Consider the following 20,725-nt stretch of genomic DNA (forward strand, 5'->3'; position numbering starts at 1 on the left):
CCCTTCACCTAACACTACGGACAATTTAGCATGGCCAATTCACCTAACCTGCACATTTTTGGACTGTGGGAGGAAACCGGAGCACCCGGAGGAAATCCACGCAGACACGGGGAGAATGTGCAAACTCCATGCGGACAGTCACCCGTGGCAGGAATTGAACCCAGGTCCTTGGTACTATGAGGTAACAGTGCTAACCACTGAGCCACCATGCCAAGTGAAAGAGCAATTTACAGCTTGAAGGTGAATAATCACATTGGACTCAAACCATTAACTCTGTTTCTCTCTCCACAAACAATGCCAGATCTTCTGAGTGTCTCCTGCATTATTTGTTTCAGATTGCCAGCATCCACAAAATTTTGCATTTAAGCTATTTACTAATACTTGTTTCAATTTAGTGTACCATACCCGCTGTTCACATTATGGCCCCTTCCACAGTGGGGAGACCAAATGTAGACCCTGTGATCACTTTGCAGAACACCACCTTTCCTGCCATTAGTTTCATCCTGAGTTTCCTGTCACTTATCATTTCCATTTTCCACCTTGACCTGCTACATTGAAGCTCAAAACCTAGCTTTTTTCAACTTTACCGTCACAGAGTCATCGAGCACAGAAACTGGCGCGTCGGTCCAACTCCTCCATGCCGACCAAGTTTCCCAAACTAAACTTGTCCCACTTGCTGCATTTGGCCTATATCTTTCTAAACCTTTCATATTCAGGTACTTGTCCAAATGACTTCGAAATGTTGTAACTGTACCTGCACCTACCACTTCCCCTGGCAGCTCATTCCACATACAATCCACCCTCTGTATGAAAACATTGTCCCTCAGGTCCCTTTTTAACTCTTTTTCCTCTTACTTAAAAATATACCCCCTAGTTTTGAGATCCCCCACCATAGGAAAACGACCTTTGCTGTTCACCTTATCTATACCCGTCACGATTTTATAAACCTCTATAAGGTCACCCCTCAACCTCCTACGCGCCAATGAAAAGGGTCCCAACCTACCCAGCTTACCCTTACAACTCAAGCCCTCCCATTCATGGCAACATTCTGGTAAATCTTTTCTGAACCCTCTCCAATATAATAAAACCTTCCTATAACAGGGTGACCAGAGTAGTACTTGTTAGCACCGTTGATGATGCCTCTATCACCACACAGATGACTGAGAGTAGACTGAAGATAGAATCAGCAATTTCTGCTTCCATTTAGATTCACTCTTGTTCATTTTTGTTCTTGTTTTTGCTTGTTTCTTTCTTTGTTCAATTATTTTGAATTTGGATAGTCGCCAATGCAGGAATTCACATTTCCTCTGGACACATGTTTCATTTTCTTCACTTGCTCCTGCCAATCTGCCACCTACAAGATGCACTGCAGAAAATCAGCAAGGCTCCCTACACAGCACTTTTCAAACCCACAACCACTACCATCTAGAAGGACAAGGGCAGCAGATATACAGGAAGATCACCACCTGCAAGTTCCCTTCCAACACGCACACCAACCTGACTTGGAAATATATCACTGGTTGTTCTGTGTCGCTGGGTCAACATCCTGGGATTCCCTGCCTCAGGGCATTGTGGGTCAGCCCATTGCAGGTGAACTGCAGCGGTTCAAGAAAGCAGCTTACCCCCCACCTTCTCAAGGGGCAACTCAGGTTAGGCAATAAATGCTGGCCCGGCCAGCGATGCCCACATTCGCGAATGAACAAAAAGAAAGCAAAGAGGTGCATGACACTTTTGACACAAAGAGAGAAAAAGAGAGTGAGCAAGATAGAATGAGTGTAATAGAGAAAGACATTATTGACAAGCTAGGAGAGTAAGCCACCACAAGAGAGAATGCCAGGAAAAGAGAGACAGTGTGAAACTATGGAAGAGAGAGAGACTAACGGACGGAAGTCTAAGAGAGGTAGACAGCATAAGACAAGGAAAATTAATGATAGCCTCTCCTATAATTAACTTTCAATGTTAGTCAAGTTCAGTCAAGCCATAATGTTAACTATTACAATAATCACTTCATTACTTGACAATGCCAATACAGTGATCAAGGGAAGGTGACAGTTGATAATGTCAATGAAATGTAGTTGGTTGGTCTTTTACCAACTGTGGAAGATAGTGAGGGATCGATTTGGGAGTAGAATGGGAAATGGGAAAGACATGGAAGAGGAAAGGCATCAATCTGCAGTGCATCAAGGATGGAGTACCATCAGCCTGGTACACTGGGAATCTGACAAAAAAATAGGGATTTTTTAAAAAATGCACAAAAGAAATGAAAATGAATTAAGGGGAAACACACAAGGAGCAGGAATGGGGTGAAAATGAACAGCTGTGTCTTTCCAGCTGTACCAACCTTTACATTTTTCACAGATTGGTTTCAGGTGACACTATGCAAGTCAATTACAATATAAAAACCCCATAGATTCCGTTCGCAACATTGATTAATCCATCATCTCCAAATGTCCCCAAGCAAACTTGAACAGCTGTTCCAGCTCCACACACTGGCAGGGTTCAAGCTGCTCTGGACCCGAAGGAGAAGCCACCATCTTCAGTAAAGCATGGGGCTGGAATCCAGTTTCCAGAAGAAAATGCAATTGCTTCTCAGAAATCTGATACAAATTAAATGTTTTTAACTTCCTTTATCTTTCCAATTCTTAGTGTGGGATGTGGGCTTTGCTGGCAAGCCCAGTATTTGTTACCCATTACTAACTGAAGGTGTCAGTCAGTCACCCAGTTGAACTGTTGCTATTCAGCTGGCATTTGGAGCAACTTGGTACATCTTGCTAAACCCTTTCACAGAGCACTTAAAGGTCAACCACGTTACCATGGTTCGAGTGTTACATGTAAGAAAACTGGTTTTTGAACAGAGTTCAAGTCCATAATTTTACGGAGAACTTTAGTTTTCCATAGAATCATTGAAATGAGGAGCAGGAGTAGGCTACTGGGTCTATCCAATCTGCTCCACTGTTCAGTATGAGTATGGCTGATCCTCTACCTCAACAGCATACTTTCTCTTGGTCATCCTTTGAACGTGTAAAAACGCATCAGTCTGTTTCTTGAATATACTCAGCAACCCAGCCTCCACAGCCTTCTGTGATCATGAAAAAATAATTATTCGCTTTCTAATTGGATTGGGTAAGCTTGAAAAATGTCCATTGGCAAGAGTGTGGAGCACAGGATGGTGCAAACCTTACAGTCAAACATCATGGGTTACATGCCACCACAGTGCGCTACTCTAGTCTTCAAGGAAAGTCTTGAGGATATTCTACAAGACCGAGGGATGCAAAGGAACGGCCATTAGTGGTGAAAGTGTGAACACCGAGCCAGAGTTAGATGAATGATGCATTCAATGGTGGGAGTCAGTAGGATATTAGAGACGTGATAAGGTTTTGAAGGTGTTTCAAGTGGCAGGAATTTTAGATTGCAGATTTCACGGGAGCAAAATAACCCTGACAGACTAACCCTAACCCGATATTGAGATCGAATGCAGGCAGCAGACTGTTAGGTGGGTTGAGGTTAATGGGAGATGGAGAATGGGAGATCACCCAGAAGAGCTTCAAAATAGCCAAACCTGAAAGTGACAGATGAGGGTTTCCTATGAGCATCTGCTTAAAACACAAGTTCTGATTTGTTTCCATACTTAGTCGTGACAATAGTGAAGATAGAACAGAGAACAGTACAGCACAGTACAGTACCCTTCGGATTTCAATGTTTTATCCTACTCTAAGATCAAACTAACCGATATAACCCTTCATTTTACTATCATCCATGCGCCTATTCAAGAGTCACTTAAATGTCCCTAATATCTCTGACTCTATCACCACCGCTGTCAGTGCAATCCGTGCACCCACCACTCTCTGTTTAAGAACCTACCTCTGACATCTCCCCTAAGCCTTCCTCCAATCACCTTATAACTATGGCCCCTCATGATAGCCATTTCTGCTCTGGGAAATAGTCTCTGGCTATCCACCCTATTTATGCCTCTCATCATCTTGTACCCTCTATCAAGTCACCTCTCATCCTTCTTCACTCCAATGAGAAAAGCCCTAGCTCCCTCAACCTTTCTTCATAAGACCTGCCATTCCAGACAGCATCCTGGTAAATCTCCTCTGCACTCTCTCTAAAGCTTCCATATCCTTCCCATAATGAAGTGACCAGAGCTGAACACAATATTCCAGGTGTGGTCTAACCAGTGTTTTATAGAGCTGCAGCATAACCTTGTGGCTCTTAAACTCAATCCCTTGCTAATGATAGCCAACACACCATATGCCTTCTTAACAACTCTATCAACTTGGCTGGCAACTTTGAGGGATCTATGGATGTGGACCCCAAGATCCTCCACACTGCCAAGAATCCTGCCTTTAACCCTGTATTCTGCATTCAAATTCCACCTTCCAAGATGAATCATTTCACACTTTTCCAGATTGAACTCCATCTGCCACTTTTCAGCCCAGCTCTGCATTCTGTCAAAGTGGTACAAATTTCACATTTGGGATATTGTGAGCAGTTTTGGGCCCCGTATCTAAGGAGGAATGTGTTAATGTTGGAAGGGATCCAGGGGAGGTTTACAACAATGATCCTGGCATATGAGGAGTGGTTGAGGACTCTGGGTCTGTACCCAATTCAGTTTAAAAGGATGAGGGAGAATCTCATTGAAACTTATAGAACACTGAGAGGCCTGAATAGAGTGGACATGGAGACATTTCTGTTAAGAGGAGAGACTAGGATCCAAGGAAAAGGCCTGAGAGTGAAGGGACAACCCTTTAGAACTGAAATGGGGAGGATTTCTTCAACCAGATGCTGGTGAATCTGTGGAACTCAGAAAACTGTGGAGATTAAGTCACAAAGTACATTTAAGACAAAGATAGATAAGTTGTTGATGAGTTAGGAGATCTAGGGTTATGGGAGGGAAGGCAGGAGATTGGTTGAGAAATATATCAGCTATGATAGAAGGCAGAGTAGATTCTATGGGCTGAATGACCTAATTCTGCTCCCATATCTTACAGTTGTATCCAGGTACAAATATCTTCTGTCATCATTTCCAGACCTTAGAGAGGTCTCCAAACAGCCCTTGTTCTTTAATTCCTGACCAGCAGTACTGATCTGGTAGTGCCTCAGTGATACCCCCTCTGAAAAGCTTGTGACCTCTCCCATCCAGAAGAACATGGACAGTGAGTACATAGGACCACCAGCACGCCCATGTTTTACACTATCTGGGATCTGGATATACATTTTTCTCCCTCAGTGCATTCTCAGCAGAATGGCAAATATATCTCCAGCAGTTCAAGAAGTTGACTCAGTGTTCCCACCACCACCACATCAAGGATGTGCCGAGACAGATGGTAAATGCTGACCTTGTCACCAATGCATACAATCCTGGAATGAACGAGGAAAATAACAATTTCAGAGGCAAAATGACAAACTACTCAGCAAGTACTTGCTGGTTTGTTTGTAAACATAAGGAACAGTGACACAAACCATGCCACGAGCTATCACTGCATTATTTAAAATTCACACTCCTCTGACTAAATTAACACACCACTCTCTCCACTCACCAATTAAAGAAAATTTAGGAGCATTTTAATGAATTATAAAATGTAATTTACATTGAATCCAGACTTCGAAACATTAAGATTTCCAACATTTTAATCATATCTGTGTTTGCTTTTTATGTATAATTATTGCATTTCTGTCTAGTCCCCTGCTTCTAAGAGAATGGTTAACATACATGTTTAAAATGAATTAAACCTTCTCTTGAAGAAGCAGCCAAAGCGATTAAAAGCAATAGAATCTCTAGGGTGGAAACAGGCCACTCAGCCCAATGAGTTCACACTGTTCCTCCTAAAGAGCGTGCCACCCAGATCCTGCAACCTTGCACCTCCATGGTCAGCGCACCCAACCTACACATCCCTGAACACTATGGGGCAATTTAGCATGGCCAGTCCACCCAACCTGCAAATCTTTGGACTGCGGGGCAAAACCGAAGCACGCGGAGGAAACCCACACAGAATTTTATACTCAGTAATCCCTAGCAATAGTTGTGCAATAAACTAAGCATTAACCTGTTTAAGAATAATGCTTGCTGTAGGTTTCTACTTTGTACACATTGATCATCTGGAACAAACTTCACTCAAAATTGTACTATTTTATTAAAATGAAGTTATGGTTTTGCATTTTTACTGACATTTATTTGGATATTCCCAACATACAATCATTTATGATCCAGTGCAAGAAGCAACATTTCAAGATGTTTTAATGTTAAAGAAGATTCCTTGAAATATTTGAGATTTATATTTTACACAGTTTTGTTAATCTAGCTGAAAATGAGTTTATCACTATTATCAAAAACTTCATGACTAAATAAGCATATTTAATAAGAATATCTGGTTCATCACCCAAAAGTAACTGTATTTCCAATAATTAATGGATTTTAAAGAAATAGAAATTATACAGAACGACTTATTAACTTTGTTGGTTTACAAGAAAAATGCTTGAAACTAACAGGTTCAATAGAAGGGCCACACTTGAGCATTGCCATGACTGAAATTTTAATCATTTATGTGCACAGACTATTGAAGGTGGCAGGACAGGTGGAGAGAGCAGTCATAGAGTCATATAACACAGAAACAGTCCCTTCGGTCCAACCAGTCCACTATGTTCCCAAACTAAACTAGTTCCATTTGCCCACACTTGGGCCCATATCCTTCCAAACCTTTCCTGTTCATGAACTTATCCAAATGTCTTTTAAATGTTGTAACTGTACCCGCATCCATCACTTTCTCTGGCATCTCATTCCACACACAAACCACTCCCAGAGTTCAAAAAAATGTTGCCCCTCATATCCTTTTCAAAACTTTTATCCTCTCACTTAAAAAATATTCCACCTAAGTATGGAAGTTAGCTCACTGAGCTGGAAGGTTTATTTTCAGACGTTTCGTCACCATAACTAGGTAATATCATCAGTGACAGTCTCCGGTGAAGTGCTGGTGGTATGCCCCACCTCTCTATTTATAGGTCTTGGTTTCTTAAGATAGGTGATGTCAGTTCTGGTTCTTTTTTCCAAGCTCAGCGAGCTAACTTACCTACGTATCATCAACCTGTGCTACAAATCTTCTCAAAAATTGCTAATATTCCCCCTAAATTTGAACTCTCCCACCCTAGGGAAAAGACCCTTGTCATTCACCTTATCTACACACCTCATGATTTTATAAACCGTAATAAGGTCACCCCTCAACCTCCTACGTTCCAGTGAGAAAAGTCCTCATCTATTTTTAGATCTCAAACCCTCTCACCCTGGCAATATACCGGTAAATCTTTTCTGAATCCCCTCCAGTTTAATAATATCCTTTCTATAACTGGGCGACCAGAACTCCAGAAGAGGCCTCACCAACATCCTGTACAACCTCAACATGATGTCCCAACTCATAATCAGAGGTATGATGGCTTTATTAATAGGGAGCTGTGGGAAAAGATCATTTAACCCACGATAGGCCCACAAAAGCAAATTGGCCAAACTGTACCAAAAACACCCAGGATTCCCAAACAGACTCACAAGCCAAATCAGACAGCCCACGCAGACACAAGAATACATTTTAAGCTCACTGACAATGACAAAGCACCACAGATACCTCAAAGCCCCAAGGGCAGTTTCACAACCTAGTAACACCAAAGCCACACAAAGAGCAGGTCAGACAGAGAGGCACCAGCAAGGACATGCTCCAGGAACAGGGCAATGGAAGCACCTCACCACTTCAGATGAGATATTAACACCTACTGGTGAAGAGGAATGGAACCATGATACTGTCAGGATGTTGCATTGTGTGAAGGAACAGGGCATTCATCCAATAGCTGTTTTCCACTTTGCATCCTTGTAACTCGATTACTCCATTACCAGATACATTGTAGTTTCCCATTTCTTAATCAGCCTCATTGTGCGCATTACTATAAAACTGGTCTCATCCTCAGCTCTGGGAAGAGAAATCTGATCTACCTGTACAGTCAGTTCTGTGTCAGTCCAGTCAGTTTCTCTTCCAGTGATATCGCTTGCAATAAACTATTTGTCAATTTCACTTCGAGCTGTGTTTTGTGATCTCTAGGCAAAAGTGAGGACTGCAGATGCAGGAAATCAGAATCTCAATTAGAGTGATGCTGGAAAAGCACAGCAGGTCAGGCAGCATCTAAGGAGCAGGAAAATCGATGTTTCAGGCAAAAGTCCTTCATCAGGAATGAAGGCAGGGAGATCTCTAGCATATTGGGCAATTTTTTTCATCAGAGGCACAATGTGCAAAAGCAAAGAGGAGATATTGGACTTGGATAAGACACTTGTTAGACCTCAGCTAGAACATTGTATACAACTGTGGACATCACATCATAAGAAGGATGCGAATGTTTTGGAGACAGTGCAGAAGTGATTTACAAGAATGGGTCTTGGGATAAGTTTCAGTAATGAAGATAGATTTAAGAAGTTGGGACTGTTATTTTTGGAGAAAAGAAAGCTGAGAGGAGATTTGATGGAGGTTTTCAAAATCATGAGCAGACTGGATAGAGTAGATTGGGAGAAGCTGTTCCCACTCATAAACATAACAAAACTAAGAGGTCATTGATTTAGAGTGATGCACAAATGGAGCAAGGGTGATGTGAGGCAAACCTTTTTACTCAGCAAATCGTTAAGGTGTGGAATGTACTGCCTGGATAATGTGGTGGAGGCAGGTTCGATTGAGGTAAAAACAATGACTGCAGATGCTGGAAACCAGATCCTGGATTAGTGGTGCTGGAAGAGCACAGCAGTTCAGGCAGCATCCGAGGAGCAATAAAATTGACGTTTCGGGCAAAAGCCCTTCATCAGGAATACAAGCAGAGAGCCTGAAGGGTGGAGAGATAAGTGAGAGGAGGGTGGGGTGAGGAGAAAGTAGCATAGAGTACAATAGGCGAGTGGGGGAGGGGATGAAGGTGATAGGTCAGGGGCGGGGGGGAGGGTGGAGTGGATAGGTGGAAAAGAAGATAGACATGTCAGGACAGGTCATGGGGTCAGTGCTGAACTGGAAGTTTGGAACTGGGGTGAGGTGGGGGAAGGGGAAATGAGGAAACTGTTGAAGTCCACATTGATGCCCTGGGGTTGAAATGTTCTGAGGCGGAAGATGAGGCGTTCTTCCTCCAGGCGCCTGGTGGTGAGGGAGCGGCGGTGAAGGAGGCCCAGGACCTCCATGTCCTCGGCAGAGTGGGAGGGGGAGTTGAAATGTTGGGCCACAGGGCGGTGTGGTTGATTGGTGCGGGTGTCCCAGAGATGTACTCTCAAGCGCTCTGCAAGGAGACATCCAGTCTCCCCAATGTAGAGGAGACCGCATCGGGAGCAACGGATACAATAAATTATATTGGTGGACGTGCAGGTAAAACTTTGATGGATGTGGAAGGCTCGGCAGAAGGTGTGGGCGCAGGTTTTGCAATTCCTGCGGTGGCAGGGGAAAGTGCCAGGATGGGAGGGTGGGTTGAAGGGGGGCGTGGACCTGACCAGGTAGTCACAGAGGGAACGGTCTTTGCAGATATTCATACGGGTGCCCATGGCTACCCCTTTGGTCTGGAGGAAGTGGGAGGATTCGAAGGAGAAATTGTTAAGGGTGAGGACCAGCAAGAGGGGATTGGATGATTATTTTGTTCAAAATGGTGAGCAGAGATACGGGGAACAGGCAAACTAAACCATATCACTTTGTTCAGTAATCCCTAGCAATTGTTGTGTAATAAACTAGCCATTATCCTGTTCAAGAATAACGCTTTGCTTGTAGGTTGTTATGATGTTAGGTTATTTGAAAAACTAAAAAGTGGCCTAATAGGGCTCACTAAATTCAGATCTTTGATGGGGCTGTGACAGTGCAAGTAGCAGAAACACACAATGCTAATTTTATTTCATCATAGTAACAAAGGAAACATAAATTTATGACTGTCTCCTCTTTTGAAATCAGCTAGCCTTAGTATAAAGCAACTGATAATGAAAGGTATGCTTTGGAGGTGCCGGTGTTGGACTGGGGTGTACAAAGTTAAAAATCACACAACACCAGGTTATAGTCCAACAAGTTTATTTGGAAACACTAGCTTTCAGAGCACTGCTCCTTCATTAGGTGGTTGCAACCACTTGATGAAGGAATGGTGCTCCAAAAGCATGTGCTTCCAAATAAACCTATTGGACGATAACCTGGTGTTGTGTGATTTTTAACTTTGATAATGAAAGGATTTGTGAAAGTGCAAATATATGTGTTCATTTGCTTACAAATTTAGCATTGATGTGGAACAGGGTCAAACAATTTGTTTCCACATCGTGACTTACATCTATTCTAAATCAACTGTCATTCTAAAACCATCGGAGGTGGACACAGTTCAGTTTCTCCATAAAAAGCATAGTGACACATACGTCTAAATGAGTTTATTTCATGTTTCTAGCTTTAGATTAACATCAAACATTCGCAAAGGAGAAGAAATGTGTTATTTGCTGTAAACTGAAGAGATATAGTGAAATCTAAAATTACTCAAAACATTTTTTATTACTTCTCATTTATCTGTTTATGGTTCAATAAGGCTGATGTAATGAAATAAAATGAAGAACTACAGACGCTAGAAATTGGGAACAACCACAGAAATTGTGAGATAAACTCAACAGGTCTCACAGAGTTACCGTTTTGAGTCTAGTGACCCTTCATCAGAATAGAAGTTCTCACAAAAAGTTGAAACGTTAACCACATTTTTCTCTCTCTGCAGATGCTGCCAGACCTGCTGGGTTTCTCCAGCAATTTCTGCTTTGAAGTCCGAAATAATGTAAGGTCTAACACAGTGCTTCCCACACTTTCTTCAACAGTGAGCCTATTTTGAGCGAGGTCAACATTAAGTTTAGAATGTGAGAGGTCCATTCAGAAGTCTAATAATAGTGATGACATGTGTTTAAGTATTCATAGCTTCTGCCAGACTGAAGAGGTAGGAAGAGCTTATAACCAGGGTAGGAGGGGGTTCTTTGATGATGTTGACTGCCTTCCCAAAGACAGTCCATTTGATTTTAGCTTTTTTGTCACATGACTGTGGGTTTGAGACTGACTGGTCAAGGAGCAAGCAAACTCAATGTGGCATCAAAACCTACAGCTGAATTTTATGCTCCTGTTTCTCTAATTTAATAGATATTTAATAGATATTGAGGATTCACCAATAAGTCCAGTGTAGGCTATTGGAGCTGAGGAAAATATACAATGTAACACTGAAAAACATCAGGAGAATGCAACAATTATTATAGACAGAATTTGCTTTGGGTCTCTCACGAAGAAATGTTGCTCAGATACAGGAGATAACTGGTTCAATTTGCTATAGTCACTTCTCTCATTATCAGACCGCAGTCCACTGGGAATGATTGCATTTCTTCAATGTGATCAGTGTGACTCATTAGTACATGCTACAGAGTCCCAATCCAGTCAGAACAAAATAATATTTGTTGGGCCAAAAGGCCTGTTTCCACACTGTAGGGATTCTATGATTCTATGAAAATTATACGTTGAGCATCTCAATGAAAAATATAGCAGTGAGTTTACACTGCTATATGCGTAAGAAATCTGGAAATAATTGGTATTTTAGCTGCCATCAATATTTTTAGTTAATTGCATATTGTTTAACATCATTAGCTGCCATCTTTTAGCAACTTCTGGCAATGTTGCATCTTCAATGACAGCCATAAAGATTATAAATAGTATATTGAATACAATCCGCTAAATAGAGAAACATTTGTTCATGGGATTTTCAGCTGTTTAATTATGATATGTTATTCCACAGCATTTCCCCACCCTATAATCTCTGTAACGTCCTCCATCCTTACAACCCTCCAACCCTCCAAAGACTCCACATTAGTCCAACTCTGGGGCCTCTTGAAGAGCCTCTGTATCCTCCCCCGTCTACCCCATCACTGACGGACTTTATTACGAGCAGCCCACATCTTACATTCCAGAATTCTCATCCTAAAAGCTTTCCACTTCTCCATTCAAGGTGTTCCTTAATTCCATACCTTTGAACCTAAGATGGTGCCATAAGTGACGACTTGTAAACTTTTTACTGTGCTCATGTGAGTACATGTGACAATAAACCTCATCCTACCAAAGCCTACCTCCTTGACCAAGATTTTGGTCACCCATCCTAATCTCTCCTTTGTCCCAGTGTCACATTTTCTTTCACACTTTCTCTGTGAAGGGCTTACAGTGTCAACATATAAATGCAGTAAGTGTTGAGTTGGCAAGACCAGTGTCCCTTCCATAAGGCCGTAATATGTAAGAGCAGGAGTAGGACCTTCAGTCCACTGAGCCTGCTCCGCCATGCAATGAAGTCGTGGCTGTTTTGATCATCTCCAACTTCACTCTCCTGCCTTTTCCCTATAACCCTTGATTCCCTTCCTGATTAAAACTTGCCTCTGTCTCAGCCTTGAATATACTTAACGACCCAGCCTCAGCAGCTCTCTGCAGTGAAAGTTTCACAGATTCACGACCCTCTGAGAAAAGAAAACTTCCTCATCTCTGTCTTCAATGTGCAACCCATTAATCTGAGATTATGCACTCTGGTCCTAGACTCCCCACAGGGGAACCAATCTTTCCACATCTACCTTGTCAAGTCCACTAAGAATCTTGCATGTCTCAATAAAGTTACGTCTCGTTCTTCTTAATCCCAGTCAGCATGGGACCAATCTACTCAATCTTTCCTCATATGAAAATCCCTCCCTTTCTGGTGAACTATCTCTCAACTGCCTTCACTGCCATTATATCTTTCCTTTGAAAAGAGGCCCAAGCTGTTGACAGTATTAGTATCAGCATCCATTTCAAAACATAGAATATCACAGAACAAACAGAGGGATGCAGCCTATTGAGTACGTGCTGGCTGTTAAAAAGAACAATCAAGTTAGTTCCACTCTCTCTACGTCTGTCCCAATATCTCCTTCAAGTTTTTTGTCAAATTCGCTTTTGAAAGCTCCCCACAACTCTTTCTCTGGTGCATCGAATGACATCATCGGTGCTGGTCTCCTCTCTCTCGTTCGGAATTGGAAAAGTTTATCTAGTCAGCTTCAAATTTCCACCCCGCTCTCACCTTCACCTGGTCCATCTTCTACTCCTCCCTTCCCTTCCTTGGCACCCATTTCTGGGAATAGGCTGGTCACCAATCTCTACTACAAATCCCCTGACTCCCGCAGTTACCTTGAGTATCCATTCTCATAATGCCCCCTGTAAGGACTCTGTTTGCTTCTGCTAGTTTCTCTGTCTCTGACTCTGTCACATCTATTCCAATGATGCAAGTTTATATAAGGAGGGCCTCCATAACGTTCACCTTCTTCCTCAACTGAGGATTCCCCACCGCCGTTGTTAAATGGGCTTCTCTGCCATGTCCTACCCATCTTCCATACTTTGGCCCTCACCCCTTCTCTTCCCTCCCACATACACTGATAGGGTCTCTCGTGTCCTCACTTACCACCTCACCAGCACCCACATCCAAAGGATCATTAGCTGCTATTTCCACCACCTCCAGCTGGATGCCACCACCAGGCACTTATTCCCCTGTCTTCCCTTGTCAGCCTTCCACAGGGACTGTTCACTCCAGGACACCCTGTTCCACTCCTCCTTTCCTGATGAAGGGCTCCTGCCCGAAACGTCGATTCTCCTGCTCCTCGGATACTGCATGACCTGCTGTGCTTTTCCAGCACTCTCCACTCCTCCTTCACCCCCAACATGTCCCTGTGACCCCTCCCACCTTCCCATTACTGTTTTTGTTTCAGTTTTCCAGCATCCGCAGTTCTGTGTGTGTGTTTTTTTTATATGCTATCATAGCTATTAGTGAAAACATGGTTACATCCTTCTGGTTACAAGGCTTTCAGAAGAGATGGCGAAGGGTATAATAATGGAGGAGGGATTACACCAATAAAAGTCAGATGATATTGTAGAAAGTGGATCAAATGAGGTCACATGGTTAAAACTAATGAATTAAAAAGCAGAACAATCACACAGTTAGGCATGAGGCCGAATGGTTAGAGAGAGCAGACAGTCTTCTCCGCTTTATAAATAGGGGCATAGAGTACAAGAGCAGGGGGTGATGTTGAACGTCTACAAGACCCTTGTTTAACCTCAGCTGGAGTATTGTGTACAGTTCTAAGCACCACATTATAGGAAGGACATGAAAGCATTGGAAACAATGCAGAAGGGCTTTACAAGAATGGTTCCACAGGTGAGGAACTTCAGTGATGAGGCTAGATTGAAGACGTTGGGACTGTTCTCCTTGGAGCGAAGAAGGCTAAGGGGGAGATCTGAGAGAGGTTTTCAAAATCATGAGTGGGCAGGATAGAGTTGACAGGGAGAAGCTGTTACCACTCATAAAAAGAAACAAGAACAAAAGGGGCATAGATTTATAGCAAAGTGCAGAGGCACCAAGGGTAATGTGAGGAAAAAAAAATGTTTACACAAGGAATAGTTAAGTTATGGAAATGGAAATGTGTGAAGGTTGGTTCATTTGAAGCATTCAATAGCGCAGTGGATGGTTATTCAGATAAAGATGGTGTGCAGAGGATTTGGGGAAAAGACAGGAAATTGGCACTAAGTTATATAAGAGGCAGGCACAATGCAACAAATGGCTTTTTCTGTGCTGTAACAATTTATTTCATTGGAGGCAGTTCAGAGAAGGTTTACCAGGCTGATCCCTGGTATTGAGGGATTGTCTTATGAGTAGGTTGGAACACTACTCACTGGAGTTTAGATAAATGAGAGGTAATTTCATTGAAACATACAGGGTTCTTAAGGGGTTTGACAAGGTGCTTCCCCTCATGGGCGAGTCTAGGACCAGAGGGCATAGTCTCAGAATAAAGGGGCACCAATTTAAGGCTGAGAAAAGGAGGAGGGTTGTGAATCTTTGGATCTCCTTGCCACAGAAAGCTGTGGGGGCAGAGTCCTTGTGGAAATTCAAAGCTGAGATAGATTCTCGATCAATTGGGGAATCACGGATTATTGGGAAAGTGGTGGTGAGGGAAGTCGGATCATTCCTGATCCCAAAATAAAATGGCAGAACAGGCTCAAGGGGCTGAATGGCCTACTGTTGTTACTCTTTCTTATGGTCTTATTTACCTCGTAAAATCATCCTTTTTGTTTTGTTCTTTAATCTCGCCTGTCTTTCACACAGTTGTTCACCCCCCTCCTTTTGTTCTTCTGCAACCCTTCCATCGCTATCCCAATACTTTGTTAAAATCTACCGCATCTCCCAATATTTTCCACTTCTAACTAAAGACCATTAATCTGGATTGTTAATTGCTCTCTGTCACCAGATCTTGCCTGAACTGCTGAGTATTTCCAGAATTTTTGATTTATTTCTACCATTTGTTTAACTTCCTTTTTGTATTAAAAGTACAATCTTATGTCTTGCAAAACAGGGCTTTTGGGTGAGCAAGACATTCTTTGTAAAAGGTATTACCTGTTATTTAAGTGAACAGGATCTCTCTTAGATACATGTTTTATTGGGTCAGAATGTAGAAAGGAGATAGATGGCTTGGTGTTGTGGTGCGATGAGAACAACCTCTCTCTCAATGTCGGCAAAACTAAAGAACTAATCATTGACTTTGGAAAGAAATTAGGAGAACACGCCCCCCCCCCACCCCTCCATCTACATCAACAGAACTGAAGTGGAGAAGGTGGAGAGCATCAAGTTCCTTGGAATGACAATAACTGACAACCTGACCTGGACTTGACAATCCAGATGCAATGGTCAAGAAGGCACAACAATGCCTCTTCTTTCTCGGGAAATTTGGCATGTCCATAAGGACCCTCATCAAGTTTTACAGCTGCACCATTGAAAGCATACTGTCCATGGTACGGCAACTGCTCTTCCTAGGACTGTAAGAGACTAGAGAAGGTGGTGTGCACAGACCAGGCCATCACTGAAGCCAACCTCCCATCCATGGACTCCACCTACATGACTCACTGCCACGGAAAAGGCTGCCAATATCATCAAAGAGCCATCATACCCCGATAATGCTCTCCTACAACCTCTTCCCATCAGGCAGAAAATACAAAAGCTTGAACACATGCACCAACAGGTTCAAGAGCAGCTTCTTCCCTGCCATTACCAGACTGACTAATGGACTCCCTAACTTCAAATAATGCTGACCTTGTTAATGTTAAAAATCACACAATACCAGGTTATTGTCCAACAGGTTTATTTTTAAAAACACAAACATTTGGAGCCTTTCTGCTTCTTCAGGTGGAGCAAGGCTCCGAAGCTTGTGATTTCAACTAAACCTTTCGGATGATAACCTGGTGTCGTGTGATCTTTGACCTTGTCCAACCCAGCCCAACACTGGCTCCTCGCACCTTGCACATGTTGTTCTTGCCTGGCGTACACCCTGCGCAGTGTAACCTGCATGCCTCTGTCCAAGTTTCTTTTTCACCTTATCATCTGTATGTCCTTGCTTACGATGATCTGCCTGCACGGCTCGTAAACAAAGCTTTTCACTGTACTTCAGTGTGCGGGACAATAAATCAAATCAAGTGCCATTAGAGTTTGGTCTGCAGCTCAGGTACACCACGTGGGTGAAATGGTGATGAAAGCATGACGTGCATAACAATCATCCAGAGCAGGAAATCAAAATATCTGATTAGATTGCCTACAGTGTGGAAGTAGGCCTTTTGGCCCAACAAGACCACACCGACCCACCGAAGAGTAACCCACCCAGACCCATTTCCCTCGGGCTAATGTGCCTAACACTATGGGCAATTTAGCATGGCCACTTCACCTGACCTGCACATCTTCTAGTCTGTGGGAGGAAACCGGAGCAAAACCACACAGACACGAGGAGAATGTGCAAACTCCATACAGACAGTCGCCTGAGGCTGGAATTGAAGCCGGGTCCCTGGGGCTGTGATGCAGCAATGCTAACCATTGCACCACCGCGCAGCCCTATCTAGCTGGTCTTATGCCAGCTGTGCCACTTTCGAATTGACCGTTCAATCTGATGTCCTCTCTAAACTTCAGCATTGAACTCCACTAATCCGACTTAAAGTGATCATTTAACTGCCCACAGGTGAGTCCCCCTTCATCATGTTTTAAGTTTTGTCTGGCTGATGCAAAGATTCTGTAAGTATTTGGTGCTTTGTAGGTTTTAATTTTGTGACTGTTTACAGGGAATGATTTTGCAAGAGATGCAAGTGACCTCATGGTACAGATCAGTCCCTCTTTAGAATGTAGCATGACCACATTGGTGAGGCCTCTTCTGGGGTAGTGTGCAGTTCTGGTCGCCCGTTAGAAGAAGGACACTATTAAGCTGGAGAGAATTCAGAAGAGATTTACCATGATGTGGGCGGGAATGGAGGGTTTGAGTTATAAGGGGAGGCCGGATAGGCTGGGACTGTTTTCAGTGGTGTGTAGGAGTTTGAAGGATGACCTTATAGAGGTTTATAAAATCATGAGGGGCATGGATAAGTTGAAGGGGGGATATCAAGACTAGAGGGCATATTTTTAAGGTTTTTAAAGTTCCTGACAGAAATTTATCTGTACTACCATCTACTGTATCTGTTGCACCCGATGTAGTCTCCTCTACACTGGGGAGACAGGACGTCAACTTGCAGATCGTTTCAGAGACTATCTCTGGGACACTCGCACTAACCCCACTGGGACACTGACACAACCCCACCGCCCCGTGGCTGAACATTTCAACTCCCCCTCCCACTCCACCAAGGACATGCAAGTCCTGGGCCTTGAACTGTCCTACCTGTCCATCTTCCTTCCCACCTATGTGCTCCACCCTTCTCTCCGACCTATCACCTTCCCACTTACCTTCATCTACCTATTGCCTTCCCCACAGTCCCATCCCCCTCCCATTTATCTCTCAGCCCCTTGGGCCACAAGCCTCATTCCTGATGAAGGGCTTATGCCCGAAACGTCGACTTTCCTGCTCCTCAGATGCTGCCTGGCCTGCTGTGCTTTTCCAGCACCACACTCTCCAACTCTGACTCTCCAGCATCTGCAGTCCTCATTTTCTCCATATTTTTAAGGTGAGAGTAGAGAGATTTCAAAAACGACATGAGGGACATTTTTTTTTACACCGAGTGTGGCTCATATGTGGAATAAACTACCAGAGGATGTGATGGATGCGGGTACAATTACAATGTTTAAAAGCCATTTGGATAAGTACATGAATAGGAAATGTTTAGCGGGATCTGGGCCATGCGCAGGCAGGTGGGACTAGTTTAGTTGGGGATTATGTTCAGCATGGACTGGTTGGACCCAAGGGTCTGTTTCCATGCTGTTTGACTCTATGACTCTATACATTAGGACAAAAAGCTGCTGGAAAAGTGGGGAAGCAGAAGATGAAGGTTCTCACTAAGAGACCATTTTCAGCCAGTGTTTTTAAGGGATAATTTTCCTATCTAAATAATGTACACAAAATATCTACTCTAATAAGAACATCTTTACTGAAATCTCCCATCTGCTGTGTGGCAGCAGAGGATAGATCGCATTGCCAGTGACTACGAAGAGGATTATAGCGTCTGTTGTTTCTTTCCAGGCTGAAATTAGAGATTTCTGCAACAATAAGACCATAGACTACTGGAAAAAGGAAGAGGAGTAGACCATTTGGCCCCTCAAGTCTGCATTACTATTCAGTAGAATCATAGCTGATCCGGCAATCCTTTCAGCTACTTTACCCTCTTCTCCCTGAAACGCTTGACTCCCCAACTGATCAAGAATCGATCTCAGCCTTAAATATGTGCAAGGACTCTGCCCCCACAGGCCTTTTTGGCAACAAGCTCCAAAGATTCTCAACCCTCTGAGAGAAGAAATTCCTCCTCATCTCAGTCAGAAATTGGTGTCCCTTTATTCTGAGACTGTGCCCTCTGGTCCTGGACCCTCGTATGAGGGGAACCATCCTCTCAGCGTTGACCCTGTCAAGACCCTTAAAAATCAGACATGTTTCAATGAAATCATCTCTCATTCTATTAAAGCCCACATTAGCTGGGACACCTTCAATTGTAGAGAGAATTCTAAATGGAATACATTTTACCGCAGTCAGTGCCAATTGTAGAAAAATCAAACCAAATGTGTATCACAATTGCATACTGACTTCAAGACACTTATCTTTCACAATCTTAAGAATTCTTCTCTCTTTCTCTCTCTCTAACAGGAGAGTGGGACTATGATGACTTTACATGGCTGAACAAGAGTCAATATTCACAGAGATCTGTTGCACATCCCCATGTTAAGCAGACACCTATTGCCACTGGCTCAGCACTGAGGAAGAAGATAAAGGGAGGGGAGACATTCTTCTCTGGTTGGAACATCAGTAAAGAATGTATCCAAGCATCACTCAGCAACCACCATCCCAATTCCCTCTTCACCCATATCTTACCTGCTCTCCTAATTTTGACAACTTACCACATCCACTTGGTCACAATGCAAATATGAAAGCCACCATAAAATGAACATTCTGGACCAGGCTTGTAAATGAAGTTGTGTCAAATTGCATTGAAGAAAAGTTAACTTTTCACCCTTGTGCATTCCCTCAGCATTTGCCCCCTTACCTGTGCTAGTGTTCCTATGCATGGTGGCATGGTGGCTCAGTAGTTAGTACTATTATCTCACAGCGCCAGGGACCCGGGTTTGATTCCTGCCTCAGGCAACTGTCTGTGTGGAGTTTGCACATTCTCCCCATGTCTGTGTGGGTTTCCTCTGAGTGCTCCGATTTCCTCCCACAGTCCAAAGATGTGCAGGTCAGGTGAATTGGCCATGCTAAATTGCCCGTAGTGTTAGGTAAGGGGTAAATGTAGGGGTATGGGTGGGTTGCGCTTCGGCGGGTCGGCGTGGACTTGTTGGGCCGAAGGGCCTGTTTCCACATTGTAATGTAATCTAATCTAATCTAACATGTGCAGGTTAGTTGAATGGACCATGCTAAATTGCCCATAGCCAGGGGTAAATATAGGGAAGGGAATGGTTCTGGATGGGTTACTCTTCGGAGGGTCGAACTGGGCATGTTGGGCCAAAGGGCCTGTTTCTATACTGTAGGTAATCTAATCTACGCAGTGTTACCCAGCACAGGTTCTGGATAGCTGCCTCTGACAAAGGAAGTGGAGGATGTTATTAGAGGATGACCTGAAACAGCTCTCGCCCTGAGAGTCCAGGCTGCAGACTACACCATCAAGGGCTTTGGACAGCAGTAGTCTGAATTCATCAGTCCAACGGGCAGCAGTAGGGACTAAAAGGCAGAACCCTCTGCATCAGAACTCATGTGAACTGCCCTCCAGAAACTACGATTGGTGCAAATCCTACCTCCATGCTACCCTCTAAGTTAATGTCAGCACACAAACTGATGGCTGAGAGAGTGAGTTAGGGCTGACATCCATAGAGTCATAGAGATGTACAGCATGGAAACAGACCCTTCGGTCGAACTCCGTCCATGCCAACCAGATATCCCAACCCAATCCAGTCCCACCTGCCAGCACCTGGCCCATATCCCTCCAAACACTTCCTATTCATATACCCATCCAAATGCCTCTTCAATGTTGCAATTGTACCAGCCTCCACCACATCCTCTGGCAGCTCGTTCTATACATGTACCACCCTCTGCGTGAAAAAGTTGTCCCTTAGGTCTCTTTTATATCTTTCCCTTCTCACCCTAAACCTATCCCCTCTAGTTCTGGACTCCCCGACCCCAGGGAAAAGATTTTGCCTATTTATCCTATCCATGCCCCTCATAATTTTGTAA

The 20,725-nt window shown here is 43.5% G+C and overlaps 1 protein-coding gene across 2 annotated transcripts in view; it reads right to left on the reverse strand.

The window, feature by feature from the left end:
• The window catches only part of roraa (RAR-related orphan receptor A, paralog a), a 685,365-nt gene that overhangs the window by 578,853 nt on the left and 85,787 nt on the right, over positions 1-20,725 (reverse strand). The gene's annotated exons all lie outside the window — the stretch shown is intronic.

Source organism: Chiloscyllium plagiosum, chromosome 40, assembly GCF_004010195.1.
Source record: "Chiloscyllium plagiosum isolate BGI_BamShark_2017 chromosome 40, ASM401019v2, whole genome shotgun sequence".
In the NCBI taxonomy this organism is placed as follows: Eukaryota; Metazoa; Chordata; class Chondrichthyes; order Orectolobiformes; family Hemiscylliidae; genus Chiloscyllium; species Chiloscyllium plagiosum.